The following is an 11,173-nucleotide window of genomic DNA, read 5'->3' as shown; positions in this document are numbered from 1 at the left end:
CATCAGAATATACGTTTTCTTCAGCAGCACATGGAACGTTTTCTAAAATAGAACACATTTTAGGCAACAAAGCAAACTTGTCTAAATTCAGAAACATTGAAGTTATACCTTGCATTCTCTCTGACCACAAGGGAATAAAATTAGAACTCAACAGCAAAAGCCACCAAAGAAAGTCCGGTATCACATAGAGGCTGAACAACATACTGCTGAATCATGAGTGGGTCATGGAAGAGATTAGAAAGGAAATTTAAATGTTCTTGCTATTCAACAAAAATGAACACACAAATTACCAGCTCCTCTGGGACACAGCAAAGGCAGTACTCAGAGGCAAGTTTAAAGCTCTGAGCTCCTACATCAACAAATTGGAGAGATCTGAATCTAACAATTTAATGACACATCTTAACCTCCTTGAAAAAGAGCAGCAAGATAAACCCCAATCCAGTAGACGGAAAGAAATGATTAAAATTAAATCAGAATTAAATGAATTAGAATCCAAAAAAGCTATAGAAAGAATCAATAAAACAAAGAGTTGGTTCTTCGAAAAACTTAACAAAATGGACAGACCCTTTGCAAGTCTTATAAGAAAAAGAAGAGAACACACACAAATGAATAAACTAAGAGAGGAGAATGAAAACATCACCACGGAAACAACCAAGATTCAGAACATTATAAGGGAATACTTCTCAAAACTTTATGCTAATAAGTTTGAGAACTTGAAAGAAATGGAGCTTTTCCTAGAAAATATTGATATGACAAAACTAAATCAAGATGAGTTAAACTATCTTAACAGGCCGATATCAAGCATTGAAATAGAAACAGCAATAAGAGACCTCCCAGCTAAGAAAAGTCCAGGACCAGATGGTTTTACAGCGGAATTTTACAAGGCCTGCTCACACCAATACTCCTCCAGCTCTTCAATGAAATTGAAAGAGAAAGCTCACTACCGAACACATTCTATGAAGCCATCATAACCCTCATCCCAAAACCAGGCAGGGACTCATCAAAGAAAGAGAACTATAGACCAATTTCTTTGATGAACTTTGATGCAAAACTTCTCAACAAAATTTTGGCCAATCGACTTCAACAATTCATCCATAAATCATACACCACGATCAAACAGGATTCATTTCAAGGATGCAAAGCTGGTTCAATATACGCAAATCAATTAATACTATTCATCACATAAACAGGAGCAAGGATAAGAACCACATGGTTATCTCAATAGATGCAGAAAAAGCATTCGACAAGATCCAACACCCCTTTATGATGAAGGTTTTGGAAAAATTAGGAATCCATGGAACATTCCTCAATACAATAAAGGCTGTATATGACAAACCTACAGCCAGCATTATACTCAATGGTGAAAAACTACAGCCATTTCCTCTTAACTCAGGAACAAGACAGGGATGCCAATCTCTCCACTTCTCTGCAATCTAGTATTAGAATGCCTAGCCACAGCAATAAGACAAGATGCAGACATAAATGTGATCCAAAGAAGGAAAGAAGAAATAAAACTCTCCCTCTTTGCAGATGACATGATCTTGTATTTAAAGAATCCCATAGACTCCACTCCCAAATTACTCAAGTTGATTCAAAACTTTGGCATAGTAGCAGGTTATAAAATTAACCCCCCAAAATCAATGGCTTTTCTGTATGCCAACAATGAGAAAAGTGTGGCTGAATGTAGGAAATCAAATCCATTTGTAATAGCCCCACAAAAAATAAAATACCTAGGAATTAACTTAACCAAAGAAGTGAAGGACTTCTATGATGAAAACTTTAAAACCTTGGAAAAGTAAATCAACACAGAACTTAAAAAATGGCAAAACTTCCCATTCTCCTGGATTGGAAAGAATAACATCGTGAAAATGGCAATACTTCCCAAGGCTATCTTCAAATTCAAAGCAATACCTATCAAAATTCCAACCTCATTCTTCAAGGAAATAGAAGAGGCAATCCAAAAATTCATATGGAACAATAAAGACCCCAAGTAGCAAAAATGCTACTCAACGGAAAGAACACTGCTGGAGGAATATCAGTACCAAATTTCATACTCTACTATAAAGCCATAGTAATCAAAACAGCTGGGTATTGGCATAAGAACAGACTTCAGGACCAATGGAATAGAATTGAAAACCCAGAAATGAACCTACAGACCTATAGCCATCTAATCTTCGATAAAGGAGCTAAAACAATAGAATGGAAGAAAGACAGCCTCTTCAGTAAATGGTGCTGGCAAAATTGGTTAACTACATGTAGAAAACTAAAGCTAGATCCTTATATATCACCCTGCACCAGAATCAACTGCAAATGGATCAAAGACCTTGAACTCAAAGCAGACACTCTGAAAACATTACAGGATGGAATAGGAGAAACCCCATGTCTCCTTGGTTCAGGCCGAAATTTTCTGAATAGAGACCTGGAAACACAACAAATCAAAGAAATGTTGGACAAATGGGATTGCATAAAGTGGCAGAGCTTCTGCAGGGCCATACAATGGACAAGGGTCTCATATCTAATATATACTTGGAACTCAAAAAATTAAACCCTCCAACAACAAATCCTCAAAGGAAAAATTGCCCAATAAATATGTGGGCGAAAGACTGAAAGAGAAACTTCTCTGAAGAAGAAAGAAGCATGGCCAATAGACACATGAAGAAATGTTCAACATCCCTAGCCATAAAAGAAATGCAAATCAAAACAACTTTGAGATATCTCCTCACTCCAGTTAGAATGGCAAAAATCAAGAACTCTAACAACAACAGATGCTGGAGGGGATGTGGACAGAAAGGAACCTTACTTCATTGTTGGTGAGAATGTAAACTTGTTCAACCACTTTGGAAAGCAGTATGGAGGTTCCTCAAAAGACTTCACATAGAGCTCCCCTACGACCCAGCAATCCCACTTTTGGTCATTTTCCCAAATGTTTACAAACAAGACCACACTAAAGCTACCAGCACAACTATGTTTATTGCAGCATTATTTACCATAGCTAAGATATGGAACCAACCCAGATGCCCCTCAGTAGATGAATGGATCAAGAAAATGTGGTATATATACACAATGGTATTTTATGCATCCATCAGAAAGAATGACATTGCCCCATTTGTTAGGAATTGGAAAAACTTGGAAAAAATTATATTAAGTGAAGTAAGCCAGGCCCAAAGAAACATAGGTCCCATGGTTTCCTTTATTTGCAATATCTAGTATATGTATGAGTCAAGCGGAAAAGGTCAGATAATGTGATGTCAGGAAAATGAACCTTTAGATATGTATTTTAATGTTTTTTTCTATCATGCATGTGTTTCCAATGCATTTATAAGATTATCTCTTTGTTGCATTGTTTGTCCCTTCCCCACAGTATAAACCCTGCTTTCACTATATTTGATGTCAGTATAACTTGTGGAGGAGATGGGGAAAAACCAGTTGTTTAAGGATACAGGTGGACCTGTTGCAACAATGAGAAGTACAAGTTGTCATGTCCAAAACGAGCTTTACAACGTCGGTGTGGTGGGGGGGATAGGGGGGAAGGAGAAGGATTGGGATTGGGTGGGGGAGGGGAAGGCTGGGAAGGGATGTTAATTGTAAACAAAGAAGGAGGCTGCAATGCTTGGTAAGAAATGTATGCATTATCCTGCCCATGTAATTGTAACCCCTCTGTACAGTATGTTCACATATAAAATAAAATAAAATAAAATAAATGTACTCACTATCTTGTCCATGTAATTGTCACCCCTCTGTACAGTATTTTCACAATAAATAAAAAGAATCTGTGGTATATATACACAAAAAAAATTCTTTAGTACATTTGACTTGTATGCACTGAAGCAAAGTACACTGACAATGTTGAACATTGTGGCTTCTTGTCTGTTGATCTTATAGTAAAAGATACAGCCCCTGCCCTGATGTACTGTTAGTATAAGAGTGATGTGTTGAGTAATAAATAAGTAGGGCAGACTTATTCTAGAAAAATTTGGTAGTATAGCAGCACTTCTATACTATTTCTGTCATGGAGGAGATGGGATAAGTACTGGTTTTTGGAGAAAGTCACAGTCAGGTGATATGAACTAAATGCTACAGAGGGTAGAACAAGCCAAGTACAGAAGTGAGCATCTAGAAGGAATTTAGGTAGACACACTTGAGTGACTGTCCGACTAAGTGATGGATTAAGACCAGCAGAGCTCAGGTTGTGAGATCCCAAGATGCTAGGTTTAGTCATTTGAAGTCTGCAGAGAATGAGGGAGACATTAACAAGGTCTCAAGGAGGAAAGCATGTCTGTGTCAGTCTCACTTAGGAATCAGTCTCAGTAGTCGCAAAGGCATTGGAGTCAGGGCCAGGTTCATGGTAGTGAGAATAGAGGCGATAAAATATGATGTATATAGCAGAGTCCAAATCAAGTTGGAGATGCCATGGAGTAAGGAAGAGGCAAGAGCAGCCTGTCTCGTGCCTTTAATTCCCTCTTACTCCCTTGTCACATTGTCTTCTGATCATTCTGCAGTGCTTGCTAGCAGAGGCACCAACAGATGCTTAACTCATGTCAAAAGAGAGTCATGGGAGAAATCTCACAAATCTACCCGGGGGCTTTTGTTTGCCAAACAGCAATCATGCTAGGAACTGATTTTTGCAGTATGACATTGTCCAGCACCTCTTTGCTGAGAATATAATTTTTTTAATAATTGTATTGTTATTATTAAGTTGTTAAGGGGTTATCATTTCATGAAAATGTCATTTATTCACTCAGTTATCAGGACAGAGCTAACTGGTCCCCAGAAGATATGTGTGGACTCTGCCCTCCTGAACAATAGATGGGAGCAGCTGTAGTGTTTGGATTGATTTTTGTGGCCCTTCTCCAAGCATTCTGTTCCATCCACTTCACACTGATCATTTCTGTCTAGGTGGAGTGAAGCCTGAAGGCCATGGAGATGACGATAAAATGTTCAACATGGAGTTTACCTGTGACCACTGCCAGGGTTTGATCATAGGCCGAAGAATGAACTGCAATGTGTGTGATGATTTTGATCTTTGATATGGATGCTATGCAGCAAGGAAATATTCCTATGGGTATGTCTCAGATGACTTGCACACACTTCACATCTTCTTGATGTATATCTTTGCTTAGTAAGAAGCCTGCTGTTCAGGCACCAGTGGCTCATGCCTGTAATCCTAACTACTCTGGAGACTAAGATCTGAGGATCATGGTTGGAAGCCAGACCTGGCAGGGAAGTCCATGAGACTCTTAATTCCAAAAAAAATCTAGAACTATGGCTCAAGTGGTAGAGTACTAGCTTTGAGCAAAAAGGCCCAGGCCTGTGCTGGCTGCTGGTGGCTCACATCTACAATCCTAGTTACTCAAGGAGGATGAGATCTGAAGATCATGGTTCAAAGCCAGCCCAGGAGGAAAGTCCGTGAGACTCTTACCTCAATTTTTCAAGAAAAAGCCAGAAGCGGTGCTGTGGCTCAAGTGATAGAGGGCTAGCATTGAGCAAAAGGAACTGAGACAGTGCCCCAGGCCCATAGTTCAAGCCCCATGGCTGACAAAAAGAAAAACGAAAGAAAGGAAAAAAGCCCAGGTCTTGAATTCAAACCCCATGACCAGCACACATATGTGCACACACACACACACACACACACACACACACATACACACACACACACACACACACACACACACACACACACACACACACACATGCACGCACATGCACTAGATTTTTTTTAAAAAGCCAAGTTCTGACCTCCACTGTCAGTTCACTTTTTCTGGGGTCTCCTATAATCCACATACCCGCACTGCACCAGTTGCTAGTGAAAAATTGTGTTTAACATGCAAATATGTTCGAAGCTGCCCCATCCTTCTTCCAGAAGCCTGTAATTTGGGTAAGCAGGCCTCAGACAAGAGTCTCACAAATTAGAGAACAGCCAGGGACATTGACTCCTGGAATACAAATCCTGAATCATTCATTCATACAACTATTCATCTTATATTTTCTGTATACCAGGCTTGGGACAAGGAGCTAGAAGAAAGAACAGTGAACCAAAAAGAAAGTCCCTGCTCTCAAGAGCCAAGAATCAACAAATAATACGAACTTTAGTATTAGGCCACGCATGGTCACATAAAGTCTATCAGGAGACAGAGGAAAAGAGGATCATGATTTGAGGCTAACTCGGGCAAAAAGCTAATGAGATTGCATCTCCAACAATAAGGTTGGTATCATGGTACACATTTGTGATCACAGTTATGTAAGAGGTTTTTAGGTAGGAAGATCACATCAGCAAAAGATGTGAGAAAAACTAAAGAAAAGAGATCTGGGGATATGGCTCAAATGGAAAAGCCCAGCAAGCATGAAGCTCTGGGTTCAAATACCAAATACTGCAAAAAATAATAATAATTAAAAAATATAGCTCTGTGGTTTCTTTTTTTCCCCCAATGATAAGACTCATACCCAGGGCCTCACATGCTACACATGTATTCTACCACTTAGTTATACACTAAGCCCTTCCTTTATTAAAGTAAGTTTTTGTTTTTAAAAAAATTTAAACCTAGCCAAAACTAGAGAGACCAGTTCACTGTCCCAATACCCAGATTCAGCAATTAGGAAGATTTTGTTATATGTTCTTAAGTTTATTTGAGTCTTTTTCCTCCATAAAGTTTTTTTTGTTTTGCTTTGCTTTTTTTGGGGGGGGGGTACGGTTGTGGGGCCTGAACTCTGGGCCTGAGCACTGTCCCTCAGCTCTTCAGCTTAAGGCTCGCACTCTATCACTTGAACCACAGCACCACTTCCAGCTTTTTTCTTTTTGCTTATGTGGTGCTGAGGAATCGAACCTAGGGCCTCAGGCATGCAAGGCAAGTGCTCTACCACTGAGCCACATTCCCAGCCCTTTGCTTTGCTTTTTTAAGAGAAGGTCTCATTATGTTGCCCAGTTCAACCTTGAACTCAAAATCCTCCCGCTTGAGCCTTCCAAGAACATAATTCCTTTCACCCTAGTCTCCCAAGTGCTGGGATTACAGGCTTATGCTGCTACACCTAGCTTGTTAAAAGATTTTAAACAAATTTAATATCTTAAATCATTTTGTGCTGTGTACTTTATATTTACCTCTAAGTTATGAGCATTATCTCATATTACCAAAACACTATTTGCACATCTTGCAAAATTCACAATAAGGAGTTTTTACTTAGCCTGATTTCCACAGGCAGTTTTCTATGGGGTTATGAAATCCAGAAATGGTATGCCAGTGTTGGTTCTTTGTTTCCAAGGTGCAAATCCATATCTCCCCTTAAATTTTCAATAACAACAACTTAGAGGTATTAATGTTCAGTGGCAGCCAAGCCTGGGTTCCTGTTTGGAGTGACAAATCATAATAATGTCTTGCCTTTGCAGCCATTTTCCTACCCATAGCATCACAGCCTATCCCATGGTGACCATCCAGATCAGTGGCCACCAGAGGCTCATCCAGCCATATATCCACAACTACTCCTGGCTGCTCTGTGCTGCCTTGGCTCTCTATAGTGCCCATGTGACCAGCACAGAGGACATGGATGGGGAAAAACTGGGTCCTCAGGCCTGCAGCAGTGTCGCCATCCTTCAGAGCCAGTGCATGCAGCTCGTCGGGGACTGTCTGGTGAAGGCTCACCAGGGCAAAGGAGATTGTTCTTCATGCACAGAGTAGACCCCAGCTAGTGGTGGAGGCAAAGCCCCGGCATCAGTGAAAGATGATGCTAGTCTCAGAAGCAGCAGGGTCTTGTGGCCTACAAGAGGGATTCACCCCAGCCTAGAATTTAAATCTCAGGCTCACTTGAGAGGACTATTGGTATAAAGTAACATTTAGTTTCTCAAAATGTTTACATGATGTTACAAAAATAATAAGTAGAATTCTTGAAGTCTGTGGATAGAATATTTAGTACTTGAATGTTCATAACTTTGCTTAGGAAAGCCAGATATATATTGTTAACCTAGAGGGCAAATCTATTTCCATATGCCAGATAAGAGTTATCTATAAAGTAATTTAGCAGGCTTTGGTGTTGCACATCTGTAATCCCCACATCCCAGAGGGAGCTTCTCCTTTTCTATTTCTAAATACCCTATGTGGTTAAAATGTATCCTTCCTCCAATCTATTTAGCAAACACTGAAACTGCCCTGGAAAGGACTGAAAAACCCCTGGTAAGTATTGTACTATAGGAATGCCTATTGCAGGTAACCATAATTCCACAATCAAACACTGGAATCCAGGGATTAAAAAAAAATCTTCACTAGCTATACAACAGAAAAGGACCTCATATCTAAAATATACTTAGAGATCCAAACATACCCCCAAAACAAATCCTCAAAAAACAACCACCCCATTAATAAGTGGACTAAAGAATTAAGAAGAACTTCTCTGAAGGGGAAATAAAAATGGGCAATAGACACATGAAAAAATGTTCAACATCTCTGGCCATGAAAGAAATGCAAATCAAAAGTACATTGAGATTCTACCTCACCCCAGTTAGCATGGACCATTATCAAGAAAACTAATTTGAACAGATCCTGGAGAGGGTGTGGCCAAAAGAGAACACTACTACACTGTTGGTGGGAATGTAAACTTGTTCAACCACTCTGGAAAGCAGTATGGAGGTTTCTTAAAATACTAAACATGGAGCTCCCCTATGATCCAGCAATCCCACTCCTGGACATTTACCCAAAAGACCATAAACAGCACCTATGTTTACTACATCATTATTTACCATTGCTCAGATACTGAATCAACCAAGATGCCCCTCAGTAGATTCATGGATCAAGAAAATGTAGTATATATACACAATGGAATTCTATGCTTCCATCATAAAAAATGGCATCGCTCCATTTCCATTTCCAAATGGAAAGACATGGAAGCAATCATATGAAGTGAACTAAGTCAGACCCAAAGAACATAGGCTCCATGGTTTCTCTCATTTTTAATAGTTAGTGTGTATCTAGGATAATCCTAGCAGAGGGTCGCAATAGCTCAATAGCTATGTACATATGACTATAAAAATGATGCTAATCAAAATGAACTCCAAGATATGGAAATGAGGGTTTTGTTTTGTTTGTCATTTTAGTGTACGGTTTGCAGTTATTTCTTTTTTCGTTCATTTTCCCCCCCTTTGGTTTATTCCATATGGTCACTGTCTTTGATTTCATTACCCTTTGTCTTGTATATAAGTTTACCTGATTTTGTGAAGGGAAGGGAACCATAGAAACAGTGGGACAAGGGTAAACCAATGCAACATTAGATGCTATGTTGGAAATGAACTTTACAACTTGGGAGGAGGGAAAGCAGGAGAAAACAAGAGAGAGAATAACACTGTTTGAAAGAAATGTACTCATTACTTTACTTATGTAACTAACTCCTCTGTACATCACCATGTAAATAAAATAAATAAATTTAATTAAAAAAATAAAAATGTACTTGTAGAGTTGGGTGCCAGTGGCTCATGCCCATAATCCTAGCTAATCAGGGACGCTGAGATCTGAGGATTTAGGTTCAAATCCAGCCAGGCAGGAAAGTCCATAAAACTCTATATCTCCAAATAATCACCAAAAACCCACAAGTGGAGCTGAGGCTCAAATGGCAGAGTACTATTCTTGAGTGGTCAAGCTAAGGGAGAGTGCCTTGGCCCTGAGTTCAAGCCCCAATTCTGACACAAAAAAATGATGAATCATGGTTGGGCGCCGGTGGCTCACACCTGTAATCCTAGCTACTCAGGAGGCTGAGATCTGAGGATCACAGTTCAAAGTCTGCCTGGCCAGGAATGTCTGTGAGACTCTTATCTCCAATAAACGACTGGAAAACTGGAAGTGCTCCTGTGGCTCAAGTGGTAGAGCGCTTGCCTTGAGTTGAAGACCTCAGGGACAGCACCCAAGCCCAGAGTTCAAGCCCCATGACTAACAACAACAACAAAAAAAGATGAATCTGTGTGAAAGTCAGGCTTGGTGGCCATATCTTTTAGGAGACTGTAATAGGGAGGATTGCAGTTCTAGGCCAGCCTGACAGAACAGTTTTCTAAGGAAGTGGGCTGTAGTGGAAAATACTTGTAATTCCAGCAACAATAGGAATCCTAAAGTAAAATCTCAGCTCAAACACATACCTGGGTGGAAAATGAGAGTCTAGACTTGAGGTAACCATTGAAAAATGGTATGCTCCAGCAGTAAGGACACTGTCTTGTCAGTACCAGGCCCTGAATTCAAATGATGGTATTATGAGAAAAGAAAGTATTAGCCATGCTTTGAGGCAAATAAAGTATCTCCAGACATAGTGGTGTTCAGATATTTTTTTCACTTGAAATATAAAGAAATGGCAACTAATGATGGTTTTTATTAAAACATGTTGGAGGGAGAAGCAAGTTCTAAAACAGGGTTTAAAACATGACACATAAAAATGGTCTCCCTTCTTATGTTCTAATGGCTAATGTCTTCAAGGTTTGTATACTCAGCACATTGGCTTCTTGTCATGTATTACCTTCTTCTTTGGAGGTGAATAAAACTACAGTACTCTTTTTAGAAGTCATTAGAATAAATCTGAATATATAGTTCAGAAAACAATTCACTTTCGGGGCTGGAAAGGTGGCTCAGTGGTAGAGCACTTGCCTTGCATGCATGAGGCCCTGGTGTCAATTCCTCAGCACCACATAAGCAAAAAGAAAAAGCCGGAAGTGGTACTGTGGCTCAAGTGGTAGAGTGCTAGCCTTGAGCTGAAGAGATGAGGGACAGTGCCCAGGTCCAGAGTTCAGGCCACACGACAGGACCTTCCCCCCCAAAAAAAGAATTAACTTTTAAGAACAGCTAACATTTTAAAAAATTAACATATTGGCATATATAGTTTGTGCCAAGGAGTTTTCCAGTTTAAAGAGCTGACTGTGATCAAGTTTTGTGAACTGACAAGTCCTTCGTACACTACTTAAAGATAATAAAAAAATATTTCAAAAATCCCCCTACAAGGTCTCCCTTAACTCAAGAACAATGGATATTTAAACGTTACAGAACTCTAGACTAGGAAACCTGAATTTGAGACCTGATTGTAGCATGTTATCTTTTGATCTTAATAAGATCCATTCATCTCTTTAAATATCAGTGAATGAATCTCATAAATTCAAATAATAACACCTGCTTTGCCCCACTTCTCTGAATTGTCACGTGCCTATTGTAAGATGATAACA

Source organism: Dipodomys merriami, unplaced genomic scaffold (assembly GCF_024711535.1).
Source record: "Dipodomys merriami isolate MVZ:Mamm:240054 unplaced genomic scaffold, mDipMer1.0.p SCAF_469, whole genome shotgun sequence".
Lineage (NCBI taxonomy): Eukaryota > Metazoa > Chordata > Mammalia > Rodentia > Heteromyidae > Dipodomys > Dipodomys merriami.
Note: the sequence above shows the minus strand (reverse complement) of the source record.